A 20,013-nucleotide genomic window follows, 5' to 3' on the forward strand; every position below is an offset into this window, starting at 1 on the left:
GAACAAGATGAGTTTTAAGCACCCCTCCAACCCCAGCCATTCCTTGAGTCTGTGATTCATGCTAAAAGAAAAAGATACCTGCTCTCCCCAGCTGACTGGCCGGTCTAATTTTATACCTGTATGTGTAGGGATATTTGTCTACAGCCCTTGCATTACTTTGTGTCCTGGAATGACTCTGGCATCCCCCTCCTAACCACACACGTGCATCCACAGCTCCAGTCCTGTGTTTTCTAAGCAAAGGAATTACCTTGTGAACCTCCTGGCGTCGTCTCAGATCAGCCTGACAGTGCTCTGAGGCGCATCAATTTTTTGTGAAGGCGGGAGGAGTGTTCAGAGGCCGGCAGGAGAGGAGCAGGGGAAAGGTGTCTTTGCAGGGGTGTGTGGCAGCAGCGAGGAGCTGTAACACAGACCTGGAGTGTTAAACAGCTGTACCTGCGTTCCGGAGCGGATGGCGACACATTCCATGGCGATACACGCTGTTCCTGCTGCCTCCTTCACTCCAGGGTCTCAAATTGTTCCCCCAGGTAGATCCTCTTCACCGCCAGGGCTTTGCAGGTGGGGAAGCTGAGGCAGCTCGGCAAAAGCGGGCCCAGAGCTGGGGCAGCTTCCTGCTCAGGCTGTAACTGAGACAGGAAATGACACCCACGGCAAGCCTTGAGATTTCTTTGAGATCTACATGTGTATAGAGAGAGAGAAGGTGTCCCTGTCCACGGCAGGGGTGGGAGCCAGGTGACCTTCAGGGTCCTTCCTAACCCAGACCATTCTGTGCTTCTACGATGTAACTTTGAATTTTACCCACAGTGTAATTCCTCCGTTCTGTGACGTCCACGGGTCTGCTGTGGAAGTGTGAGAGTCCCTGCGAGGCACTGCAGAGACACCTGTGAGCACCAGGGATGCTCTGCAGGAGCAGGATCAGCCTTTGGCTGCAGCCAGCCCTGCTGCACGCTGCTCTGTGAGCCCACCCGTGCTGCTGCTGCTGCAGCTTTGGGCTGGGAGGGGGAAACCAGAGAGGATTCGTCACAGGCACGGCACAAAGGGTGCAGCTGGACAAACCACACTGGCTCAGGGGGGAAATGACTCGTCTGGAAGGGCCAGGTGGGCAGACAGCCCAGATCTGGGGACCTCCCTGTGTCACCCTGCTCTGAGGACCTCTCTTTGTCACTCAGATTTGGAGACCTCCCTTTGTCACTCAGCTCTGGGACCTCCCGGTGCCACTCCAGATCTGGGGACCTCCCTGTGCCACCGTGCTCTGCGGACCTCTCTTTGTCACTCACATCTGGGGACCTCCCTTTGTCACTCAGTTCTGGGGACCTCCTTTCATCACTCAGCCCTGGGGACCTCCCTGTGCCACCCTGCTCTGGTGACCTCCCTTTGTCACTCAGCTCTGGGACCTCCCTGTGCCACCCTGTGTGCCACCAGGACACTGCACACTCGGGCAGCAGCTCAGGGCAGCAGACACGGAGCCCTGTGTTTAACCCCTGAGTGCCCTGGTGGCAAAGCTCAGCTCTCAGGAGCTGCCCTGGGCCTGTTCGGGCTCAGCAGGCTGGGACAGGAGTGCCGTGCTGAAATCTGTGATCTGCTCTGGAATTAAAAGGGGCTTTGCCACCTATTTCAGCCGAAATCACTGAGGAGCAGATCTCCCTGCTGCGTATTTCTGGCACGTGGAATGAGATGAACAGCTGAGGCCCTGGTCACTTAAGCTTGTTATTATTATAGACAGAGCTGGAAACTGGGAGTAGTAGCAGTTGCTTAACATCTTCTGTTGAGAGACCATGTTTTCAGCTAGTTATGTGATGCCAAACTTTCAATATTGAGGCTGAAATTGTCGGGGTGGTTTGCGTTATGCAGTCTTTTTTTTTTTTTTTTTTTTTTTTTTTTTTTTTTAACTGAAAAAAAGAAAAATAGCGCAGCTATTTCTGAGCTGAAGGTCAGAAGATAAAATAGGTTTTTTGACCACGTTAAAAATATCTCAGCTGTTTCATTAAGGAGCTCTAACATCTCATAATTTGGGGCAAGTAAGATTTTGTGAGGGTGATGGTTTGGATCAGAATGTGCTTTTGTCAAAGCCTTTTCAGCCTTCCTCAGCTGCGTGTGCCTTTAAGGGAGAAAGGTCCGGTGTGACAGATGAGACATGTGATGGCAATAGAGGAATAAAAGGCAGCTAGCAAGGGAAGGGACATTAGGGAGACAGATGTTCTACAAGCAAATAAAAAGCTCTATAGGAAAAAGAGCTGTTCTGGGTGGTGTTTAAAGAGGGAGTTTCAGAGGAGGAAGCATTAATCTGGAGAGAGCAGCTTATCAATCCAGAGCCTCTACAGACCCGGGGCAGAGGCTGTGTTGTGGCCCTGCAGTGGGAATCTGCTCCACAGCAAGGGATGCTTTGTTCAGGGGTGGGCAAAGAGTGTAAAACGCTGAGTTTGCTGCAGTGGGGCTCTGCTGCCCTTTGGTGTTGCAGCTACAGGGCAGACTCAGGGGTGGAGAGGTGGCACTGAGCTGGGCTGGGGTTTGTACTGCTCTGAAGGGGCAAAGTCAGCTTCAGCAGGGCCAGGTTTTGGTGAGGTAACCTTAGAGGAAACTTGCCTGGAACCTGCCAGATTTATCAGCCTCTGCAAAGGCATTTACTGCCAATGAACTGTGGCTGGAAATGACAGAGTCATTTCTGGGGATGCTTTAATTCCTTGGTTCTCCTGTGTTGTTCCTGTGTGCTGCTGCTGCTGCAGAGCTGCTGGAGCTGGGTCAGGGGCTGTGCTGGGGCATTAAGCTTCCAGGAAAGCTCTCGAGTTCTGGGCTATCAAGTTCACACGGCTTTGAGGGAGGCTGTTTACTTCTGCTGTGAAGCAATGAAGAACAGCTGTACAGCAGCTGAGGTCCTTAGAAAATAAAATTACTGTCCTGTGGCTTCTCGAAAACCAGACTGCAGAAACGATAACAGCAGTTCCTGAGCGGGAGTGGGGGAGAATAAGAAAGGGGGGCTTTGCTCTGGCTGCTGGGGCAAGTGAGGGACTTACCTGCTGAATGGGTTCTGGACTTCTCCCAGCCTGACACAGAGAAACCTCCAGTCCAGTTTAAGCAGTTTTATTTAAATACTTTGGCCTGTCTGGTATGAACCAATGCCACTTCTGTGCATCTGAACCACGTTCAGAGGCTGGAAAGCTGATCCACACAGGAGCAGCATCCCCCAGGCCCCACTGCTCCGGTGCTCAGCCTGGCCAGCTCAGCTCTTAAAGAGCTTAGCATCAAAGTCCAGCTGAGACACTCCAAGGTGAGAGAGTATTAGAGTAATGCTGCCTCTTACCAGCTTTTGTTTCTATCGTTTGTTGGCTCTCCTCGCTAGGCCGTGGCTTTTAAATGACAAAAAACCTTGTCCGGGGAATGCCACTGGGCTGTGCAGCCGGAGTGGGGTGCGAGCACGTCTGGCTGTGAGGATGGCACTGCTGGCTGCTTCCAGCCCCTCTCTGCTGCTTCCCCAGCCTCTCACGGGGCGAAAGCAGGAGCTGGTGCCCAGGGCAAAGCCCCGGAGCAGGGGAGCCACCCTGGCACCCTGCAGCACCAGGGGGCCGCTGGAAACTCCAGAAAAGCAGGGGCAGGGGGAGAGGAGCTGGGGCTGGGGAGGAGGAGAGCTCATCTTCACCAAGTGCTGTGCTGGAATCAAACAGGACTCATCAATCGAGTGAGCTGTGCCTGCATTCTGCCTTTTGTTCTGAGGGAGGGATGCTCTCATCGGCTCGATCAGCAGATTAAAGACTGAGTGCTGGCGTCTTCCCCAGGTGTCCCTGCACTGGGACAGGCTGCCTTCTGTCTCCTCCTCAGACTTGGACTGAGTGAGGGTGAAAATGGAGGTTGTAGGCTAAACACGCTGTTTCTCCATGGTGAGATGGGGAAACAGGAGGCTCCTCTGGTGCACGGGGGCAGAGCAGTCAGGCAGCTCTGCTGAGCCGCAGACATTCCCGTGCCTCCTGAGGCCTCCTGGTGCAGTCACCAAAGGAGTGACCTGTACCTGTCCCAGCTGAGAAAGAGCAATCACAGGGCAATGACTGACTCCCATTGTCGAGACATAAACATGCAGAGATAAATATGCTGTGTAAACATGTTATTTCTGTGCTGTATAAATATGCTGAAATCCCTCTGCTCAAGGGGCAGGGTAGCTCACGGGTGGAGGGGCTGCCTCCTCTCTGCCTGTGGTGCTGGGAGAACCGTCCTTGTTGGTTCTGTGGCATGAACTGCCCTCAGTGTGGTCCAGACTGATCAGAGCTTCAGCAGCTTTGGGTCTGTACCATGATCTGTTCGTTTACTCCAGAAAGGGGCCCAGGGTGGGTTCCTGGTGTTGCAGCCTGGCTGGCACTGACAGCTTTTGACAGAAATTACTTTTCTTGGCTTGTGATGTTAAGCGTAGACACAAGACAGGCCTGTATGAAGTTCTCTCATCCTTAACTGGAGTTTCCCCAAACGTTCCTGCTTGGAGTTTAATAGTTACTGTGTCTTAGATAAATATTGATTGGTGAGGGATGACACACTGAGCCTTTGAACTCCATAATGGGCATTGTTGTGCTGGTTATCAGTTTCCTGACCAACACTGCAGCAGAGCAGGGCTGCACTGCACACCAGAGCTGATCAGCCCAGGCTGCTGCACTCAGAGCACAAATGCAGCTGTGGGAAGTCAGAGGTTCTCCCTGAGCTTCTGACAGCTGAATGGGAGGGCAAAGTTGAGAAGATGTCCCTCTGCTCTTATCTCTGTGTCCTATTAGGATTAGACTCACTGATAAAGCTGAAAACCAAAATCCTTCGTGGCAACATCCTCGCTGTTCCCCTACAGCCAAGTGAAATGCACCAAAATGCATGAGCATGTTACTATAAATGGACTGTGGTGCAGCAGGGAATTGCTGCAGAGTTTGGGATGGTGCATTCCTGGCACCCTGCACACAGCCCGGGCACTGGGGCTGCTCCTCACCCCGTCTGCTGCAGGTTAACTCTGCACTGGGGCTGCTCCTCACCCTCTCTGCTGCAGGTTAACTCTGCACTGGGGCTGCTCCTCACCCTCTCTGCTGCAGGTTAACTCTGCACTGGGGCTGCTCCTCACTCTGTCTGCTGCAGGTTGACTCTGCACTGGGGCTGCTCCTCACCCTGTCTGCTGCAGGTTAACTCTGCACTGGGGCTGCTCCTCACCCCGTCTGCTGCAGGTTGACTCTGCACTGGGGCTGCTCCTCACCCCGTCTGCTGCAGGTTAACTCTGCACTGGGGCTGCTCCTCACCCCGTCTGCTGCAGGTTAACTCTGCACTGGGGCTGCTCCTCACCCCATCTGCTGCAGGTTAACTCTGCACTGGGGCTGCTCCTCACCCTCTCTGCTGCAGGTTAACTCTGCACTGGGGCTGCTCCTCACTCTGTCTGCTGCAGGTTAACTCTGCACTGGGGCTGCTCCTCACCCTATCTGCTGCAGGTTAACTCTGCACTGGGGCTGCTCCTCACTCTGTCTGCTGCAGGTTAACTCTGCACTGGGGCTGCTCCTCACTCTGTCTGCTGCAGGTTAACTCTGCACTGGGGCTGCTCCTCACCCCGTCTGCTGCAGGTTAACTCTGCACTGGGGCTGCTCCTCACTCTGTCTGCTGCAGGTTAACTCTGCACTGGGGCTGCTCCTCACCCCGTCTGCTGCAGATTAACTCTGCACTGGGGCTGCTCCTCACCCCGTGTGCTGCGGGTTAACTCTGCACTGGGGCTGCTCCTCACTCTGTCTGCTGCAGGTTAACTCTGCACTGGGGCTGCTCCTCACCCTCTCTGCTGCAGGTTGACTCTGCACTGGGGCTGCTCCTCACTCTGTCTGCTGCAGGTTAACTCTGCACTGGGGCTGCTCCTCACCCTCTCTGCTGCAGGTTGACTCTGCACTGGGGCTGCTCCTCACCCCGTCTGCTGCAGATTAACTCTGTGGCTCTGGTTTGTGGACTCTGTGGCCTTGAACTGCTGTGAAATGCTTCATTAAATCAGTGTTTCCTAAGCCTTGGCAAAACAAAGATAGGTAAAATTTCAGTGACAAGTTTTTGCCCTTCAGGGGAGTCTCTCCTGGCTGCTGGTTTGGTGGGGTGGGCTGGGAAGGTCCTGCTGTGGATGCTCACTGTGCCATGCCGGAGCTGCAGCAGTGCAGTGCTGGTGTCAGGGCACAAGGAACTCTAAACACAACGCTGAGTGCCCAGATTTGTCTCTGCGCTCTTCTGGGGTGATGTAAAACCAGGATTATTCATCACATTACCTTAAGCAACAGGTGTGAAGAAGTGAAACCTGGTGCAGAGCTCTGCAGAGGGGGATGAGGGCAGTGCTGGGTGCAGACCTGAATCCCCATCTCTCCAGGCATCCTGTGCTTTGGGTTGTGCAGCTGAGGGGTGTAAGTGGCCCAGTCAAAAAACCAATCTCCAAATGGAAAAGCAATGATGCTGAAAGGGAAGAAAAAGGCTCCAGGGCAGCATCAGGACTCTCTCAGATGGAGATAATCAGCAGATCTGAGAACTTGATCTGAAAGCTTTCAAGGGGGGTAGCAAAAGGCATTAACAAATTGGGATTGACCCCCAGGGGCACTCGGTGTTTTGCTGTGATGCTTTGGAGTGTGTAAATGAAAAATCAACTTGTTTCAAAATTATCCCTTCGCAACTGTTGGTTCCAGAGCCAGCCCCTTGCAGAGCTCTTGCCCAAATATTTTAAATGCTCTGTGCCCCTGGAAATGTCCTTCAATAACCTTGAGCTTAAAGTTGTTTCCCGTGCCTCAGGCTCACTGAAGACCAGAACAAGAGAACCAGGAATCCCTGTGCTGGGCAATTCCAGGATTAAAGTCAAGTGTCTTCTCTGGACACTTGTTCCTCGGGACATTTCTCTTCCATGGAGCAGAGAATGGCCTGGTGCCTGTTGTCTCTGTGCTGGGCCATGGAAATGGGCTGAATCCCCACGGAGTGCAGGGTCTGCACAGCAGCACTGCCTGCAGCCTCCCAGGGCCTGAACCAGCGGAAGAGCTGGGGATGAATCGAGCATTTTGTCACAGCAATAAGGGGCAGGAATGAAGTTACACAGGGCAGAAAGCATTTGTAGGCCTGAGCTGATTTAAAACAATGCAGTTCAGCTGAAGTTAGTGACAGGTCTTTGGATGAGGTGTTGCACTGTTCTGTGTATCAGGACAAAAAAATGTCAAGTGCTTGGGGGATGTGTGAGCTTTTTGTTTGGGGTGTTTGTTTTATTTTTTTTTTCCAAATTTATTATTTATACTTGCAGCTTCTGTCTGAATTCCTGATGTGGTTAAGACCTCTTGGCAATGCCGTGGAGGATGAGATTTTCCCCTGTTCCTTCTGCCACCCCCTGTCCTCGCTGGCACAGTTACAGAGCGCATTCCCTGCACCTCACACTGGAGAGGGAAGACGCTGCTGACTCCTGCCTCAGTCCCAGCCCGTTCCCCAAACTGGCACCAGCTCAGGTGGGAGCAGGGTGCATTTCAGAGGCTCCTGCAGACGCCTGCTTTGCTTCTCTTTTGGAAGAGCAACCTCGGCAGGTGAGGACCCAAACGGCCGAGTCCCCACCTGGCTGGGAAATCCGACTGCCCGGGGGGCCGGCGTTCCAGACCCAACCCTATAGGATCAGGCTTCTTGCAGTGTCAGGGATTTAAGACTTTTTAACTCCCCCTCCCCCGTTTTTGGTTTTTTTTTTTCCCCTCCTCGCCCGTGTGAGCAGCTCCGGGCTGTGCCGGCATCACTCCAGCGCGGGGACCCGTGTGACACCGCTCCTGCCAGCTCCTGCCTCCTCCCCGAGCAGCCTCGGCAACTTTTGCTGCTCCTCGCAGCGCTGCATCCCCGGGAGAACAGAGCTCCTCGCGGCGGACTCGGGGTAAGAAGACACAACTCGGGAGGGAGAGGAGGGTTCCTAACCCGCTTTAATGGGAGCTCTTTCCTTTGCATGCGCTTTTAGCACGGGAGGTATTTTAAAGAGGCTGCGGTCCTTCCTCCTGCAGGGCTGCCTTTTATGATTGATAAAAGCTTTAAAAGTGTAACTTCTGCTGCGTGCTTGCTAATTAAACTTCATTCAGCTCGTTTCCTTTCCTGCCTTTTAAATTCTCCTTGGGACCGGTGTGAGAGAAGCTGAATCAGTGGAGGCTTTTTTTTTTTTTTTTCATTTTTTAAAAGCAAGCCGACAAAACCAAATTAAAAACAAAATATATATATACATATAATAATAGGGAGGGGGGAAAGCACGAAGCGGTGAGAAGCCAAGCGAGCAGAAGGAGCAGCGAGGAGCTGTGGTTTTGCGGGCAGGCAGGTGCCGGGATTTTCCTGCTGGTGCAGTTGTGCTGCAGTCCGAGCCCCGCGCCGGCTGCGGAGCTTTGCAGGAGTGCAGCAGGACACGCTGCAGCAGCAGCAGCCGGGGCACGGGGAGTCCCCGCAGCCGCCCCGCCCGTGTCCCCGCTGTCCCCGGGTCCCTCCCGGAGCGGGGGGCGCGGGGGGGATGCGGCGCTGCCGCTTTAAGATGCGGAGCTGCCGCCGCTGCGCTCCGAGGGATCCGCAGAGCAGCATCCTCGGCCGGGGCTTCCCTCCCGAGCGCTCCTGCGCACACAAACCGGCCGCTTCCACCCCGCAACGGGTTAAAAATATCGCGTCTCGGAGCGTCCGGGCTCAGCCTCTCCCAAAGGAGCGTGTCCTTGTACCTGCCGAGCCCGGGAAGCGCCGGGTGAGCCCGGGAGAAGCGGGTCTGTGACCTCCAGAGGCGTTGCTGCCTTTCCACAGCCGTCAAAAGTTGAATTTGCATGGGAATGTGCCAGCACTGCCTCTCACTGCAGAAGTTCAGCTCGCGTTTTCCGGAGGCATGTGCAGCCTGATTTATTAATGGCGCAAGGGCCGGTTGGTTTATTTTAACTGTGAAGTTAAAAAAAAAAAAAATCACTTTGGCATAAATATGTGCTAGCAACTCGCATTTTCCTAGTGTAAAAATATCTATTAGTTGAAATGTGGCTCCTTAGCAATTCCAGAGCCTTGGGAACTGTATGGGGCAAGGGGAAAAAATGCAGTTTGAGCAATTATCAATTCTGTTGCAATCGCAGTGAAGTCAGCGGTGCTGAAATCCCTGCAGATCTGGGTTTGATACTCCGTGTCTGGGGGAGGCTGCTCAGCAGTCAGTGCTCACAGCACTCAGAGCCTCTGCAGCTGATGCTGCCTGACATTAGCAGCGTCTGAAATGACTAAATATTTGACTTCCCCGTTTTGGTGATGTCTCCTGACACCAGGAAGGGTGTCGTGGTCCCCGCTGGGGCTGAGGCAATTACCGCTGTCTGCCGCTCTGTTTGAGAGTGGCAGCGCGTGTTTACACTGATTAGATCTGTAATTGGGGTGGGCTTTTATCCCGAGCTCGCACAAGGACTAAGAGAAGTCACTGGGATGGGCAGGAAAGGTGAGTGCTCTCCCCGGCACGGAGGAGCTGGAGTGTGATCTCTCAAGGTCACACGGTGCCAGCTGACGGCAGAGATGAGCCCTGGGCACCCCCAGCTCCCGGCTGGTCCTTTAAATCCACTGAAACTTCCACATCTTCCTCCAGAGATGTCTCTGAAGTCATGGAGGCCTGAGGGGGGTCAGATGTAAGGCCAAAACCTGGAATTTTCTGTGGTTTAATGCAGACTTTATGCAGCACACTCACACCCTGCTACTTCTGTTCCTTACATCATCATCTTGATGAGCAAGGAGACTCAAATGCATTTGTACAGCGCTTATGCATTAGTTTGTGGCGTTCTTGGAGGACACTCTGTGGTGGAATGGGAACAAAGTAAAAGTAACCGAGTTAAGAGTGGCCTTGGCGTAAACCCCCGAGGGGCAACAAATGCCCCAGGGTGTTCCTACATCTGGTGCTGTGGAAAGGTTCTGAGATAAATCAACATCAGTCTGTGCCTGAAGGAAAACCCACCGAGCTGCTGTAAAACCGAACAGACTCCCCTGGAGTTCTCTCCTCCTGCGTCCCCACAGACCTGGTGTGGTGACTGTCCAGCAGAGGGAAAACAAGAATGTTTGTAGAGGGTGAGGAGGAGGCAAATCTGGGGGTTTCAGACAGCAGCCCCTGGACTGGGGTGTCTGTGGCCTGGTGATCAGGGGTGTGTGACTGGTGCTCGTGGCAAAGACCCCCCCAGTGCCGAGCAGTGGCAGGGAGAGCCCCAAAATAACACCAGAGTGCAAAGGGGAGGGGGGACGCACTTCCTGCCGTTCCTCCTCTTCCATCCTCTGCTGCTCCAGCGGTTCTTGCTTTGCACACCTGGGAAGGCGCCCTCGGCACACTTTAAACCTTAGCAGGAGTTCACAGCTCCTCCAGGGCCACCCCAGACTGCCGTGCTGTGCCCACTGCAGCCCACGATAGACCCCCAGGCTCAGTGAACAGCCTCAGCCAGGTCCTGCACAGCCGGAGAGCAGAGATGCAGTGCCTGTGACACCTCAGTGCTGAGCCCGATGAAAGGCCACATTTCAGCTGATTCCCTCCTTTAATGCCAGGCTCTGATCTGCAGAGCAGTGATCTTTTCCTGGCTGCCACAGTGAATTTTAGAGTGAGTTTTAGCATCTTGGGCTGCCTGGGGTATTGGCTCCTGCTGGAGTCTTTTATTTTAATAAGAGTGAAGTGTCTTGAGAGAGGAGCGGCTTTCTGGAACGTGAGGAGGTTTGTTCCCAGGGCTGATGAGCCTCACAGAGAGATGCCATCTGAAATCCTCTGGTTACAGCCAGCACTGCCACCAGAGCCTCACATGACTCTGCCTCACCACACGTTTAAGGAGTGGGACTTAAAACTGTGGTTTGCTTGTTGCTACTTGACTTTTCAGTTCTGTTTCCAGGGGCTGGTGTAGAAACATTTCTGAGGGACTGGGTCAAGTGACAGCAGGTATTTTTGGAGAAGGTCACGGGTGCACTGCCCCACTGCAAAGGGCAGAGAGCCATGAAATACCTGGGTGTATTTGTTTGAACTCCGTGGGGCTGCTCAGGCAGAGGCAGAGCAGTGCAGGCTGTGCTGGCTGCAGGGATGGAGCTCCTTCCCAGGATAATTTGTGCTCCTGACTCCCTCCCTCAATTTACGACAGGCTCTGTGGGTACTGAGCAGCACTGCAGCAAACCCACGTGCTCCAAGTTTCTTTCTTCCAAGAGCTCTGGTGGTGTTATCCTGAGTGAAGAAACACAGAGGTGCTGGGAGGAAGGGTCTTCTACACAAAGTGGGATTTAAGGATTGCTCCTGGAGCCCGGAGGAGGGTCCCTGGCAGTGCCTGTTCCTCTGAGGGATGGGCAAAACGCACTTTCCCCTCCTGATCGATGGAAAGCAGCTTTGCCCACTTCCCTGCAGCCCTGGAACTCTCAGGTTGGGGCAAGGAGAGAGGCAGCTCCTTGCTAAACCTCTGCAGGTTCTTCCAGGCGGCTTTTCCCTGCGGAATGGGAGTGATGAGGATCAGGGTGGGGGGGTTTGCTGGCTCAGTCCTGTGCTGTGATGCACCGATGGATTAAAACCCCCTCAGCAGCTGCTGTAAATTGCTTTCTGCCCATCCCCGTCTGACACGTGAACACGAGAATTCCCATGTGCTGGGAATCTTAATGTTCCCTTCCCCTACCTCTGTGCCTGGGTAGAAATGTCCTTAAGATGTAATTTTTCCAGCTCAGCCTCCAGAATTTCTAATTCTGCCAGGAGAGCTGAGCTGCAGTGGGGCTGCCATCCGGCTGCCCTTGTGCCTTTCCCCTGCTTCCCAGACAACTGAGCTTTTGAGAAGGGACGGCCCCTGCTGCTGAGGGGGGGAGAGCTGAAATTTGGCAAATCTAAATGAGTTCTCATTCGCGTCAATATTCCGCAGCAAATAACTTTGCACATTTGTAAACAGAGGGCAAACTTAGCGCATTTTAAGAGCTTTCCTGGCATGAATTGGAAGTGCTCTGCTCTTGTCTGGAAGAGGAAAATTCGGTGAGGGACGTGCTTATCGAAGCTGCCTTTCGCTTGGTGCAGCAGCAGAAGTTGTGTTGAGCCCTGTGGAAACAAAACAAGGTCCCTGCCCTAGAGAGCTCCCAGACAAGAGCTGCTTCAAGGGGAGAGTGGAAATGGCCTCGAGCTGTCTGCTGACCTTGAGCTGTTGGTGACATTTTTGGTTGTGAAACACTGGTGGGTTGTCACTGAGCACCACCCCTAAGCCCTTTGGCAGCCCTGGGGTTCAGAGAGGCTTGGCTGCCTGGGCACCATCCGATCCCACGAAGGGGAGAGCTGTGGGCAGCCCCTTCCTGCCCTGAAGGTCACACGGGGCACGGCAGGGCTGGGGGCTGAGCTGGCCCCTCAGGTGCTCCCAGGCTCTGGGGTGTTTCCCCGCCCTCCCAGGGGACACAGGAGTGTCTTTGCACGGTGAGGAACGGTCTTTGCTCCTCTCCTCTCCTGTGCCAATGCAGTGGCACTGCCCTGGCACTTCACCTGTGTCCCTTGCAGGTTTTCTGGAGGTGTTTGAACAGGGGCCTCAGGTAAAGGTCCTTGGGGTGAAGGGCAGGAGAAACGCGACCCTGGGGGCTTGGGAGCGGCCGGGGCTGGGGGGCTGAGTGAGCTGGAGCAGCCCTGGGGAGCCAGAGCTGGGGCTGAGCGCCAGGAGAGGCTCCTGGAGCCTGCCCAGGGCACACGTGGGTGACACAGCGAGGTGGCACAGGCAGGTGGCACAGGGAGGTGGCACAGCGAGAGTGGCACAGGAGGGTGGCACAGGGAGGTGACACAGGGAGGTGGCACAGGGAGGTGACACAGGCAGGTGGCACAGGGAGGTGACACAGGGAGGTGGCACAGGGAGAATGGCACAGGAGGGTGGCACAGGGAGGTGACACAGGGAGGGTGGCACAGGGAGGTGGCACAGCGAAAGTGGCACAGGAGGGTGGCACAGGGAGGTGACACAGGGAGGGTGGCACAGGGAGGTGGCACAGCGAAAGTGGCACAGGAGGGTGGCACAGGGAGGTGACACAGGGAGGTGGCACAGGGAGGTGGCACAGGCAGGTGGCACAGGAGGGTGGCACGGGGAAGTGACACAGGGAGGTGGCACGGGGAGATGGCACAGGAGGGTGGCACGGGGAGATGGCACAGGGAGAATGGCACAGGAGGGTGGCACAGGGAGGTGACACAGGCAGGTGGCACAGGCAGGTGGATCAGAGAGGTGACACAGGAGGGTGGGACGGGGAGATGGCACAGGGAGGTGGCACAGGGAGGTGGCACAGGGAGGGTGGCACAGGGAGGGTGGCACAGGGAGGGTGGCACCGGAGGGTGGCACAGGAGGTGACACAGGGAGGTAACACAGTGAGGATGGCACAGGGAGGTGGCACAGGAGGATGGCACAGGGGGTGGCACAGGGGCCGTGGCACGGAGCGGTGGCCCGGTGCAGAGCGGAGCTGCTCCTCCTCGGGGGCTCGGTGCCGCCCGGCCGCCGGCCCCGGCCCAGGGCCTCGGTGTCCGGTTACCGCGGCCGGGGGAGGTTTGCTGGCAAGGCACCCGCTCTGTGATGCACTGCAGCAAAAGCCCGGTCGGAGAACTCCTCGCCTAAAAGGACATTGCAGGGGAAGGGGAGGGGGGACCGTGGACGCCCGGGACGCAAAGATGCTGCTGCAAGTGCTGTGACAGCCAAGCCTGGCCTGGGCTGCTTCCCCTGCAACCATTTAGTGATTGAGTTGGCCAAGCCCATCGCCCTGTGTCTGTGGGTGGATGCAGTGTCCCTTCCCTGGATGTCCTTTGCCTAAATATCCCTTCTCTGGATGTCCTTTCCCTGATGTCCTTTCCCCTTGGATGTCCTTTCCCTGATGTCCTTTCCCCTTGGATGTCCCTTCCCTGATGTCCCTTCCCTGATGTCCTTCAGGCACAGGGGGACAGGACGGTGTGTCGCTGTGTCCCCAGGGGCTCAGGGACCTGCCAGGGAGAGGGAGCAGCTCCAGGAGGGGAAGTGAACTTGGGTGAGAAGCCAGCACTGCAGCAGCAGCTCTGCAGCCACCACAGCCAGGCTGGCCCGGCCCTGTGGGGACAGAGGTGACAGCGGCAGAGCGCTGTGGAGCAGCAGAGCTGGCAGCAAGGACCAGGGAGAAGCTCCTGCTGATGCAGTGCAGGTGATGCTTGGCTTGCAGCATGTGCAGGGCAGCGTGCCTGTCCTGCAGGGCAAGAGTGAGAGAAGGGCTGGTTCATGCGTTTATCTGCTGCGGGTTCAAGCTCTTCCTTGGTCCTTTCTGGCCCCCAGTTAATTCCCTGTGGCTGCAGGTGAAGCTGCAGCCTGCAGGCCACCCTGGAGCTGACCTGTTCTGCCCCTCTTGGGGGAATGACACCCAAAGTGACAACCCAGGGGTGGAGGAGGACCCCCCTGGTCTCTGGGGCCACATCTGGGCACGTTGGATCTCCTGGCAGCACCACAGAGCAGAGTTTGTTTGGCCACCTGGCTCTGGGAGGAGCTGCAAGGGAGTGTGGTGGGAAAATTGGAGTTTCAAAGTGAACCTGTTATCTTAACCCCTTATATCTACAAAAAAAACCAGCGGGGAGGAGAAGGGGGATGTTTGCTGATGTCACCTGGGGTGCAGCTTCTTGTGGTGCCAGTGGCTGATGCCGTGGCTCTGGAGAAGCAGAGTTTGCAGGAGCCCCCGGATGCAGGAAATCCTCCCAGTTCTGCTCCTGTGCTTGTTGTGTGCTGGGCCACCTCACGGCCTCCAGCTGCCTTTCCCCAGGCAGGAAGGGACAGGGAGTTTGGGGAAGGTGGAGTGGGAAAAGCATTTCTTTCCATGGCTGTCGCTTCAAGGAGAACCACGGGGCTGCAGAGGCAGGAGAGGAGGAGCGGGCAGGTGAGCAGAGGCAGGAGAGGAGGAGCGGGCAGGTGAGGAGGAGCGGGCAGGTGAGCAGAGGCAGGAGAGGAGGAGCGGGCAGGTGAGCAGAGGCAGGAGAGGAGGAGCGGGCAGGTGAGCAGAGGCAGGAGAGGAGGAGCGGGCAGGTGAGGAGGAGCGGGCAGGTGAGCAGAGGCAGGAGAGGAGGAGCGGGCAGGTGAGCAGAGGCACTTTCCTGCTGGCCTTGCACCACCCCTGGGTGCAATGCTGCCGCTCAGACCTCCCTCCCTGAGCACCTCTGCGTGTGAGGCACTGAACCTGACCCCCTTTTCTGGATGGTTCTGCAGATGTGAGCACGGAACAAAATAAAAATACCTGCAGCGTGCTGGCCACGGGGAAGGGAGAGCAGCTGACAGCAAAGAGCCCAGTTCTCTTAAACTGATCCACCAAAGAGACCCTTTGCTTCCCGCCCCCAGTCAGAGCCTCCCCCAGATGTCCCTGAAGGAGATTGTCCCTCCTGTCCCCCCTGTCACCCGGGGTGCCTGCCAGGTGGGGGATGTCTCTCCAGCAGCTCGGAGGAGGCCAGGAGATGTCATTCCCAGGACAAGGTGTCCCCTCTGCCTGGCTCCCAGCAGAGGGAAGCAGCAGCTCACCAACCTGAGCCCTGAGCTCAGCCCTGAGCTGCCCTGAGCTCCTCCAGCCGCTGAAACGACCAAACAAAACCCCACAGCACCTGCCCAAGCACAGATTAATTTCTCTCGCTGCTGAACAGGAGAACTTTTGAGCAGCAGGGACCTGCTACCTGTGACTGCAGCAGCTAATCCTACCTGCCAGCCCTGTCCTCACCTCAGGGGCTGTTCTTAGTGCGGTCCCTGCTGGATTCCTGACAGAGCAAACGCCGAGGTTTGGTCTGTGCCTTTGGATAGATCAGGGGATGAGTGAACTGGGGAGGATCCTCCCTTTTATTCTGGCTATGCAGGAGAATGATGGAGACCCTGCTTTTCTGAGGGAGATGAGTGCAGTGCTGGTGGAAATGCTCAGAGAGTGGTGGAAATGCAGACGGATGAACTTGGTGAACTGGAGCTGGCCCTAAGTCAGCCTGAGGGAGCAAACGGGATGACTTCAGTTTCTTGTGACTCTTTACTCTTCTGACCTCAGTCCAAAAAGTATCACTTTTGTCTTTTTTGCCTTTTTTTTTTTTTTTGACCTGAAACTGGGTCTCCAGCTTGCTGCTCTCCGTTTTTTCCATCAGCTCATCCGTCCCTGTGCCACCCAGGCCTGCTGCTGTGGGTGAGTGTGACGGTGTCACCCCAGAGAGTGGCACAGTCCAGGAGGGGTCAGCAGCTGGTTTTGGGGTGTCTGGTACAGGAGTCACGTGGCTGCCGTGTCCTCAGCAGCACTTCCCCCTCTGAGACCACAGGAACAGGTTTTTCCATTGTGGGAAAAAAGCAGAAAACACGTTTTGGTCCCTCTGCTTTGGACTTTTGCAGCCGAGTGGAGCCCAGTGTGCCCCAGCTCCTCAGAGGTCCAGCTCCTGCCCAACAGGGCACAGCACAGCGATGTCAGTGGGCTGAGATGTTCCCGCAGCTGGCAGCTGAGCCTTCCTGAGCAACAGAAATCCTCCTCTGAGCACGAGCAGCCTGGCAGGGGGAGGGAGGCCCTGGGGTCTGAGCAGTTGAGCTTTCGCTGGCTGCCTGGATGGTCACCCCTGACCCTGTGCTCAGCCTGCCTCAGTTCCCTGTGCTGACCCTTCTGCTTCCCGTTTCTGCAAAAGGGGAAATGTTCACTGGCTCTTCTACCCCCAGTGCTCTGGGAAAGCTTTTGCCACTCACCCTGGGGCTCCCTCACCCTGGAGCTCCCTCACCCTGGAGCTCCCTGGTCCTGGAGCTCCCTGGTCCTGCATCTCCCTGGTCCTGCATCTCCCTGGTCCTGGATATCCCTGGTCCTGGTCACTTTGCTCTGTGTTTACACCTGTGCAGGTGAAGCTGCCTGGTGCCCATCCCGTGCTCTGTGATTTGCCTCCACCAGGCGTGTGTGCAGTCGTGCACGGCCGCAGCAGACGTGCAGAGGGATCTGCAGGGGAGCTGAGCACAGCTGGACCTGCACCTGAGTTCTGCAGGTGCTCCTGACAGCTCCTTGTCCCTCGCACAGCCCGAGGGTCCCGTGCTGTGGCAGGAATCAGGAGCAGTGGCAGGAATCAGTCCTGAGCTGTGGCAGGAGTCCGGAGCTGTGACAGGAATCCCGTGCTGTGGCCGGAGCTCTGTCCCTGTCCCTGTCCCTATCCCGGTCTGTGTCCCTGTCCCAGCCCGTGTCCGTGTCCGTGCCCGGTGCACGCGGGGCTGTCCCCGCTGTCCCCGCGCGGTGACACGCGGGGCTGGCGCTGTCTCCGGCTCAGGAAGAGCCTTCCCCGGGGCTTGTCTGGGCTTGTTCAGGCCTGAGCCCGCCTCTGGCCGGGCTCTGCGGAGCCCTGAGCCTCGCCAGAGCCCCGGCAGAGGAGCCGAGCGCCGAGCCCGCCCCGTGCCCAGGTGAGGACTGCGCGATCTCTGCCCGCCCCGTGCCCAGGTGAGCACTGCTCGCTGTCTTGCCCCGTTCCCCGTGCCCAGGTGAGCTCTGCCCCAGGTGAGCGCTGCTCCTTCTCCTGCCCCGTGCCCCGTGCCCAGGTGTGCGCTGCCCCCCCGCTCCGTGCCCGCCCCTGCCCCGCAGGATCTGCCCCCTGCTCCCCCTGCAGAGCCGTGCCGTGCCGAGCCGAGCCGTGCCGTGCCGTGCCGGGAGCTGCTGCCCTGCGCACCCGGCCGGGCTCTCACAGCTCCTGCAATCACGTAGAACATGAGGGTAACTGCCCTGCTGGTCTGGCACGTCGGGGTAAAAGGAAGTTTCCTTTTCCCTTCTTTCCCCTTCCTCTTCCTCCTTTCCTTCAGGCCCCTCATGGAAAAATGCACGCTGGGTTTGGGGATGCTGGTCTGGTTTTTGGGGATCCCACAAAGGAACAGCACCCCAAAGAGCAGCTGTGTGCTCACGCTGAGCACGCTGGAGCTGCGCAGGCAGAGCTGGAGCTGCTGAGCTCAGCCTGGGGGCACGGAGGGGTCCTGAGGAGCTGTGTGAGACGAGGGACTGGTGTGGAATCAGGCTCTCTGTGATGCATTGCCCTGTCAGGCGTTTACACGGGGAACATAAAGCTGGATGCTGAATTCCTTGTGAGGAGCTGGCAGCTGCTCCCCTCTGCTGCCACTCTTGGCACACACGCTCCTCTCCATCCTCCTCCAGTGCGGTTACCTGGCCCAGTGTGTTTCCTGCTCGTTCCCTTTGTGATGGGAAGGGTAAATAGCAGAGCCCAGGTGCTCGCAGGGGGAGGAGGGCTCTGGTTTGCCTTTACTCTGAGCACAGGCTCAGCCATGCTCTGTGTCTCTGATATAAAAGGCGTTCATTTGTAAGCAGCCTCCCTCTCATCTGTACATCAGTCTGATATTTCATTCGCTGTATCCGTGCCAGGGTGTTTTGGAGTTTCCAAAAGCAGTCACTTTTACAGGCAAGTCTGTGTTTCCCTGTATTCTGAAGGTAAACCACCAGTAATCTTCTAGTAACTGGTACAGATCACTTCTTAATGCAAACGGAGAGAAGTTAATAACACATGAGCCATTGTTTTCCTTCCAAAGGGAGACTCAGCTGAAGGGGCTTATACAAGAGTGGGGATCTAATTCAAGCCCTCAGTTTTATATATTTATCTTTTTTTTTTCATTTGAATACACTGTAGGAGAAGTGACCAGGCATTCAACCTCTGCCCAGCCGGCCTGGAGCAGCCCTGGATAAAGAATCCTGCAGCCAGTGGACCAGAGAAGGCTTTGGGAAGAGGAATTAAAGGAACTGCATGCTACTGGAAATGGAGTTGGAATCTTCCCCTTGGTGATGTAAGTCTGCAGGGGAGACAGCTGAGGTGCAGGACTCTCTCCTGGTCTGGAATGCTGCAGTGCACTCCTGGGGAGCTGAAAAACGCATCTTGCAGGGGTGATGGTCCCTTCTGTCAGGGAGGTGTAGCCTGGGCCAGGCTGGGGAGCACCTGAGGGTAACAAATGTAAAATGGGGTGGGTCTGGCCTTGGGGGAAAGGAGAGGCATGTCCCGGGGGTTCTCCTGAGAGCCCAGCCTGGCCCCTGAGAGCCCAGCCCAGCTTCTTAGAGCCCAGCCTGGCCCCTGAGCCCAGCCTGGCCCCTGAGCCCAGCCCGGCTCTGGTCTCTGCAGTGCTGGTTAATGAGTCACGGCTCTGCTGGTCCTCCCTGGCTGCAGCATCTGGACTCTGCCCAGGCTGTTCCTGAGCTCCTGAATCAGCACAATCCCCCAGGCTGGTGTCCTCAGGCTGTCCTGGCTCTGCAGAGCGTGGCTGGCAGGGAGCAGGAGCATCCCTGCAGCCTCTGTTGCAGGGTGATGTGTCTGGACCCTGTCTGCACCACAATTAACAGCTCTGGCAATTAACAGCTCTGACTCAGCTGCTGGTGGAGCTGAGGGCTGGTGGAGTGAGCTCCAGAACCCCTCCAAGACCTTCTCTGGAGGCAAACTGGGCAGAAGTGGTGTTTATGGGACCTGACAAGATTTGTTGGTGGTATCTGCTAAAGGGCAGCTTTAAGAGAACCTTTTGGTTCGGTCTGGGTGTTTTATCTGAGTTGGGGAGGTGCAGGAATGGTGTGAGGGCAGGAGAACGTGCACCAGGGCCATGCACTGAGGTGTGAAACACATCCTGGGTGACACAAGGTGCTCACTGAGGCAGGGCTGCTTGAAAAGCCTTGCAGTCAGAGCTGGGGTGTTGCTGCTGGACATCTCTGATCCCATTTGGGAGAGAAGAGGGTGGAAAAAAGCGATGAAAGCTGTTACTCATCGTTACTGCGAGGGGAGGAACGGAATTTCCTGGAGAGTGGAAAGCAAAGGGCTTTTGTTTTTTGCTTGTCTTCAGGGAAAAAAGAAAAAAAATTAAGTCGAAAAGAAAGGAAGAAGTTTGACTGAGCCTGGCAAAGAGTGAGTTGTTGAACCCTGCTGGGGAAGGAGCCCAGGTCTGGGCTGCTGTGTGAGCTGGTTTCTCCCTGCACAGAATGTGGAGAAGTTCAGTCAGTGATGTGTGGATTGGTTCAAAGGCCTCACCTTGTCCTGATGTGGGGATTTGATGTGCCTTGAGCCAGTGAGATCAGCCAGGCTCCGTGAGGATCCACCTGGGTGAGGTGAGGTGGCTTTTCAGTGAGATGCCTTTAAGG

General features: G+C 56.1%; 1 long non-coding RNA gene across 4 annotated transcripts; it reads left to right on the top strand.

The window, feature by feature from the left end:
- The first annotated feature begins 7,817 nt into the window (after window positions 1-7,817).
- LOC136300513 (uncharacterized) lies at window positions 7,818-20,013 on the top strand. 4 transcript variants are annotated; one of them, XR_010723696.1, is made up of 4 exons: window positions 17,255-17,340; window positions 18,530-18,683; window positions 19,719-19,780; window positions 19,854-20,013. It is a non-coding gene; the product is annotated as an uncharacterized lncRNA (long non-coding RNA). The 4 variants fall into 4 exon arrangements; XR_010723694.1 differs by lacking the exon at window positions 17,255-17,340 and adding an exon at window positions 7,818-7,852 and having other exon boundaries at window positions 19,719-20,013; XR_010723695.1 differs by having other exon boundaries at window positions 17,250-17,303; window positions 19,719-20,013.

This window comes from Chamaea fasciata, unplaced genomic scaffold (genome assembly GCF_029207755.1).
Source record: "Chamaea fasciata isolate MVZ Bird 193981 ecotype frontalis unplaced genomic scaffold, bChaFas1.0.hap1 SCAF_23, whole genome shotgun sequence".
NCBI lineage: Eukaryota > Metazoa > Chordata > Aves > Passeriformes > Sylviidae > Chamaea > Chamaea fasciata.